This window comes from Mustela nigripes, chromosome 7 (assembly GCF_022355385.1).
Source record: "Mustela nigripes isolate SB6536 chromosome 7, MUSNIG.SB6536, whole genome shotgun sequence".
NCBI lineage: Eukaryota > Metazoa > Chordata > Mammalia > Carnivora > Mustelidae > Mustela > Mustela nigripes.
The window spans coordinates 19,398,607-19,406,146 of NC_081563.1; positions in this window are offsets into that span (position 1 = coordinate 19,398,607).

Below are 7,540 nucleotides of genomic sequence, written 5' to 3' on the forward strand. Positions count from 1 at the left end.
TGATCTCTGTCTGTCAAATAAATAAATAAAATCTTTATAAAAAAAAATTGGTTCTGTGGCTAGAAAAAAAAATGGATTAATTCTCATTGTATGTCAAGAAATAGAGAAAAACTTGGGGCGCCTGGGTGGCTCAGTCAGTTAAGGCCTCTGCCTTCGGCTCAGGTCATGATCCCAGAGTCCTGGGATCGAGCCCCACATCGGGCTCTCCGCTTGGCGGGGAGCCTGCTTCCTCCTCTGTCTCTGCCTGCCTCTCTGCCTACTTGTGATCTCTGTCTGTCAAATAAATAAATAAAATCTTAAAAAAAAAAAAAAAAAAAAAAGAATGCGCCCTAGTAAAACCGACCGAGGAGCTTCCCAGCTGGTGCACAAACACGAGAGAAACGGTAATACTGTTTTAAGACTCCAAGTTTGGAGTGATTGGTTATGCACTAATGGATAGCGTACAGAACTAAGGTAGCACCATAACAAAAGCACAGACATGCAGTATTGGCCTTGGATTGTGTGGCAAAGGGAGGCTGGAGGTCTCGGGGGAAATTTACTGAAGGAAAAGGCAGCCACCTGTGTCCTCTAGCAGTGAAACAGGGAGTGGTGACAGTCGTCCCACAAAGCTGTCCGCAGCAGCAAATTAGAAGGTAGAAAACTTCCCTAATAAGCTTATGAATCTGGCTCAAGGAATTTTCTGGCAGAATGTTAAAAGTGTAAATTGTCTTTTTTTTTTTTTTTAGAGGCTTTTGCTCTAAGAGACTGGAAGGAGGAATTGTTCAGTGTCCCATAGGAATTTGGAAGAGAGGGGGGGGTACTGGCTTCCAAAATAACGTGTTTCAGGTGCCTGGGTGGCTCCCCCAGTTGAGCATCTGATCCCTGCTTCAGCCCAGGTCAGGATCTCAGGGTCGTGGTAATGAGATGAGCCTCAAGGGTTCCTGACCCAGCATGGAGTCTGCCTGCCATTCCTCTCTTACTTCTCCTTCTGCCCCTCCCCCTGCTCACTCTTGCATGCTCTCTCTCTCTCTCTTAAATAATAGTAATAATAATAATAAATGAAATAAAGTGTTGTGTATTTCCAGTCTCTCTAACCCACAAGTTTCCAAGAAAGACATGGCTTCAAGGTAGAGACCAAATCAAGTTTGAGGCTGTGACTCTTTGTTAAGACCTCAAAAAGAGGGCACCTGGGTGGCTCGGTGGGTTGGGCCTCGGCCTTCGGCTCAGGTCATGATCTCAGGGTCCTGGGATCGAGCCCCCCATCGGGCTCTCTGCTCAGCACAGAGGCTGCTTCCCCTCTCTCTCTCTCTGCCTGCCCCTCTGCCTACTTGTGATCTCTGTCTGTCAAATAAATAAATAAAATCTTTAAAAAAAAAAAAAAACCTCAGAAAGGTACGAGATGGTGCCCAGTAGCCCTCCCCAGATCCAAGAATCATAAGCTCGAAGCCCCATAGCTCTCCAACATGGTGCCCAAAGTGAAGAGAGAACCATCTCCAAATTAATTGCAGGAATGGCTTTTGTCTAACCAAGCAGACTCTTTTCTGGGGGGGTCGTTGGACGGGGGGTTCTACTGCAGAAAGCAGGATAAGGGCTCCTCAGCTGCAGGCACAGCAGACCAGGAGGAGTATCTCAGAAGGCAGAGCCCAAGCCCTGACCGCAAACAAAGAAGCACCGAGAACAATGGACAGAGGGGTCAGTCCCAGCAGCTCACAGCCGCCCCCCCCCGCCCGCCCCGGGGCAGGAGCACGCTTACCTCCAAAGCAGAGAGCCTTGACCGCCCAGCTCCTGCTCTTTTCAGAACTGCCCCATGACTGTGTGTCTCCTGCTGCAGCCGCTTTGGAGGTGAGTACTTACAAGGTCATCCTGCCCCCTCTCACCATTGCTTGCTGGGTGTCTGGAGAAGAGGAGGTGGTTTATCATTCAAGCTCACAGTCCTCGGACCAAGAGCTGCAGAGGCATGGCACCTGCAGAGTCTGCACGCACCGGGACCTGATCTGATCAGGAGGCCCTGCGCTGTGAGCCTGGGGCGTGATCAGATGAGGTGTGAGGGCACCGGGAGCAGAGAGGGGATTTCGCACGTGGGAACGATGGGAGCCATGTGTTCGAGGAAAGGTCCCCTGAGTTATGCCTCCCAGTATACCCACTGTGCATGTCTCCCTCTCCCATAGACTCTGAGTGTGGCCTTGTGATCTGCTCTGGCCAACGGGACAACGTCAGACCAGAGGCTTGACAAGCACGTGCCCATTAGAATATCGCCCGTGCCCATTGGGCCCGCCGGTGGAGGAGAGGCCACAGGAAGGGGAACTGCGATGCCCCAGCTGTGAGCCAACAAGTACCAGAGATCTTGATGGTCAGCCCTCCTACCCCTGTTGAATGAGTGTTTTCAGGTGAAACCAGCATTGAAAACACTCAACCCACAGAATGACGGGAAATTACAAATAATTGTTAGTTTGCGGGTCTCCTGGGTGGCTCACTGGGTTAAGCGTCTGCCTTCAGCTTAGCTCATGATCTCAGGGTCCCGGGATCAAGTCCTGCATCAGGTCCCCTGCTCAGCGGGGAGCCTGATTCTCCCTCTCCCTCTGCCTGCTGTTCCTATCTTATGCTCTCTGTCGAATGAATAAATAAAATCTTTAAAAAAAAAAAAAAAAACGAATAATTGTTAGTTTGAGTAAAAAGTTTCAGGCACCAATAGATAACTGATACATAGGAAGATTTTTTTAAAAAGCTTTCTTGGAGGACCTAGTACTGAAAGATCAGAGAGGGTGAGCACAGACAAAGCCGGAGAAAGGTTATTCCTGGCCCCGCAAGGTAGGAGTCTAAGTGGAGGCAAAGGGGAAGGGAAAGACAGGCTACTTCATGATTAATACGCCAGTCGCCCAGAACCACCCCCAGAAGGAGGAAGGGAGCCCCCCCTTTTTTTATTTGACAGAGATTACAAGAAGGCAGAGAGGCAGGCAGAGAGGGGGAAGCAGACCCCCCGTTGAGGAGAGAGCCTGATGCAGGGCTCAATCCCAGGACACTGAGACCATGAGCTGAGCTGAGCCAAAGGCAGAGGCTTTAACCCACTGAGCCACCCAGGTGCCCTAAGGGAGCCCCCTTTTAGAAGCAGCACCAGTCAGTCTTTCATTATCGCTCAGAGGTCTTGGCTTAGCTGTGGGGTCTTAAAGGTCTGGAGCTTTCCCGCTTCTACTGCCCCAGCATACGCGGTGCAAGAGATGCTCTGGGTGGTACGGTCAGGGGACAAACATGCACTGTCACTTCTCTGCTGTGCATTAACAGGAAAGAAACAAACCCCCAAACTGGGGCCCCTGCATGGCTCAGTAGTTAAACATCTGCCTTCGGCTCAGATCATGATACGAGGGTCCTGGGATCGAGCCCCACATCGGGTCACCTTGCTCAGTGCGAAGCCTGCTTCTCCCTCTCCCACTCCCCCTGCTTGTGTTCTCTCTCTCTCTGCCAAATGATAAATAAATAAAATCTTTTTAAAAGAACAAAACACCCAGACTGCACCAGCTAGGCGTGCGGAGGGCTCAAGGACCAGGCAATCAAGGATTCCTGTACACGCGCTATTGTTTTCCAGCCCTGCAACGATGAACGCTGTACATGATTTCTCTGGGGTTCATGCTTTGTTCGTAAAATGAGAGGTGTCCTCCAGCTCTGAAAGCCTAAGGTTCTAGGAAGATATTTTAATGCAAAAATCGAGGGCCTCCTGGGTGGCTCAGTCACTTGAGCATCCGACTCTTGATTTCGGCTCAGGACGGGATCTCAGGGTCCTGGGATCCAGGCCCCACGTCCGACTCCATGCTCAGTTGGGAGTTTCCTTGGGATCCTCTCCGTCTCCCTCTGCCCCTCCCCCAGCTCATGGACACACAATCTCTCTACTTAATAAAAAAAATCTTTAAAAAGAAATGCATTCAAATATTGTTGAATCTGAGTAGGCCTTAGCAATAGCATGGACTGTGGTATCATTGAAATGCTGTGATCTGTAGGTCAGTACAATTGGATTTTGGAATCCAATAGGGGAATAAGAATCGAGAGTCATGAAAATGTTTGTCCTTTGACTTTGTCATCCCATTCTTGGGAATTTGTCCCAAGGAAATAATTAAACATATTATAAAAGCTATATGCATCAACTCCGATGTAAAAAAAAAAAAAAAAAAGCCAGAAACACTCTAAATATCTAATAAAAAGCATAAATAAATTATTGTGTAGGCAATATCATATGGCCATTATAAGAGTTATTATAAAAGGTGTAAAATCACAGGAAAGTATTCGTGATTTCACAATTAGTGGAAAAAGCTATATATATGCATATATCTATCTCATATTACAGCAACTCTATAAAAATAGACTGCATATGGACACAGCTAGAAAGAAACATGCAAATATGAAAATAGTTGTATAAAAGAGCTCAGATCATGGTGAAGGTTTTTCTTATTTCTTATAGGTTGCCTTTATAGTAAAGTGTTTTTAAACCCCATTATTGGATGCCTGGGTGGCTCAGGCGACTGCCTTCCACTCAGGTAGTGATCCTGGAATCCAAGGATCAGGTCCTCATCAGGCTATCTGCTCGGCTGGGAGTCTGCTTCTCCCTCTGACCCTCCCCCTCTCTCTCAAGTAAGTAAAATCCTTAAAAAAAAAAAAAAGCCCTTATCTCTGCTCTTCACTCTGGTGACTAATCAGTTATTTCTGTGGGAGCAAGAGAACAGGAAAGCCCACCACATGCACTCTGGAGATAAGGCTCCTTTCAGGGACAGGTCACCGACAACTTTAGACTGAGATTTTCAGGGAGGTGTTTAACACAATTTTTGAAATTATGGCATACTATACATAACAGCAAATTCGCTTTAGCCTTTGTAAAGAGTGTAGTTCTGGGCACCTGGGTGGCTCAGTGGGTTAAGCCTCTGCCTTCGGCTCAAGTCATGATCTCAGGGTCCTGGGATGAGGCCCACAGCAGGGCCTCTGTTCTCTGCTCAGCAGGGAGCCTGCTTCCCCACCCTCTCTCTGCCTGCCTCTCTGCCTGCTTATAATCTCTGTCAAATAAATAAATAAAATCTTTAAAAAAAAAAAAGTGTAGTTCTGTGGCATTAAACAATTGACATTGTGCAATCATCATCACAAATCCATTTCCAAAACCTTCCCATCATCCCCAGCTGAAACTCTGTATCCATTAGACACCAGTTTTCCAGTTTTCCCTCCACCTCAGTCCCTGGTAACCACTGTTCTTACTTTCTGTCTCTAAGAATTTTATTTTCTCTATCTCCTCTTGGGGAAACCATACAATATTTGTCTTTTTGTGACTGGTCTAATTAGCATAATGTCTTCAAGTTTCATCCATGTTGTAGCATGTGCTGTTAAGCCTGAATAATATTATATTTATGGGAGCGCCTGGGTGGCTCAGTGAGTTAGGCATCTGCTTTTGGCTCAGATCATGATCCCATGGTCCTGGGATCAAGTCCAGCATTGGGCTCCCAGACCAACAGAAGTCTGCTTCTCCCTCTCCCTCTGTGCTCATGCTCTGTCTCTCTCTCAAGTAAATAAACCTTTAAAAAAATATATTGCACTGAAAAAAAATATATTGCATTGGATGGATAGGCATTTTGTTTATGCGTTCGTCGGTGAGAGGACATGTGGATCCATTCCAGCATTGGGCTACTGTGAACAACGCTGCTGTTTGTTGGTACTTGTTCAGTCTCTGTTTTCAATGCTGTGCATGTACCCAGGATTGGAACTGTCCACGATGTGTTCTTCAAAACAATGTACATGACCAAATAAAAACAGACCAATACAACTTGGACCACAATGGGTGATGTTGGACCTGTGGGAGCTTGGAACAAGCCAACCGGCCTGGCTTGGGCTGGGGCTCACACCCTGCCTACAGCCCTAGACTAGGGTACCTGGTTCGTCTTTTAGGATTCAAGGCCTGACCCTAGAAGGACATTGGAGCATTTCAATTTTGGGAAGGAAAGGAGCCTGCCAGACCTCCGAGGACCGTTTCTGGAGGCAGAAGCGTGAAGCTCCCAGACCCGCTGTGGCTGGAGCCCAGGTGGTAAGAACAGAGCTGGTCGTTCCTATAAACGAAGCCCCGCTGGGAGGAGGAACCCAGCCTTCCCTCGCTGCTCTGATTCGTGCCTTAAAGCCGGGCTTGGGCATCGACAGCCTCTGCTTCCATCCATGCTCCCCTGGAGTTAGCTCCGTTGTCCTGGGCAGGGTGTTCTGTCCCCCTGATTCTGTTTCCTCCTCTGCCAATCGGGCGGCTGAAAGGATCCAGCAAGTTCGGTGTGCAGAAGTGGCTAACCCAGAACCCAGGGCACCCGAAACTGTCAGTACATGTCGCCTTCCTTCTCTTCCCACCTTCGTGGCTTCCTTCCCTGCCCCTCACCCCGCTTTGGGAGTCCAGGAGCCTAGGAACCCTCTGTTCTCTAGCACCTTCTCCCGGCGCTTCCAGCTCCCAGAAACGAGGCAGAAACACTGCAGCTTTGCCTTCTAGTGGTGAAGCAGGCCCATCGCAGGCGCGGAGGACATATGAGGGTTCCTGCTTGATCGGCTCGTGAAGAGGAGGTCAGGTCTGGTTGACCAGTCCATGTCTGGGTCACCAGCCGTGTCTGACAGGGACTCGAGTTTGTTGCTTACTATTATCCATGATGACACACACCAGAGCAGGGTCATTAGAAGCCCCCATTAAATATGTCACGTTTATTTGGTTAGAATGACTGACTCCAACACTAAGTGTACCTATTTGGCCTCATGCTCATCGGCTTGTAACTGATGAGGAGGTGACGGCTGAGGGGTGCAGGAGGCCACCGGGGAGCGCCACCGCCCGGGCTTCCGGGTCCAGACCCAACACAGCATCCCAGAGAGCGCGGACTAGGGAGGCGTCCCTTCAGAGGTGATCCGTGAAGGACCCACATGACGGAGGGTGAGACTCCTATGCGGTTTTTCTAGAAAAGCTGAGAAATGGATGCTGGAAGGAGCCTCAGCAGCTGCCAAGCACGGCATTCGCAGTAGCTCCCGGGGTGCTTGTCCTGCTCTCTGACTGGAGAGGGATTCTTCCAGAGGTGGATGGGCCGGCGGAGGGGAGGAATGACCAGAATAAGAACATGTTTCAGGGGGCGCCTGGGTGGCTCAGTGGATTAAAGCCTCTGCCTTCAGCTCAGGTCATGATCCCAGATCCTAGGAGTGAGCCCTGCATCGGGCTCTCTGCTCAGCGGGGAGCCTGCTTCCTCCTCTCTCTCTGCCTGCCTCTCTGCCTACTTGGGATCTCTGTCCCAGAGATCACCCAGGTGTCCCAGGTGATTCCTGTTTCTATTCCTAAGGCTGCTTAGGTCTCCCTTGACCAGCCATAGGACGATTCCAGATGCTTGTGCAGGGCCAAGGGGACAGAGCGATGGGATAGAAGATGTGGGGGGCGGGGGAGGAGCCTCCACCTTACCCGCTTCACAACCCCCAGCTGTAGCCGTGCTAGTCCTGGAGCCAAACAGAAGTTCACCATGTGCTCTGGCTTTTGGAGCCTGATAGGACAGTGTGGGTTCCTGCAGTACCAAAAATGACACAGGCCTCA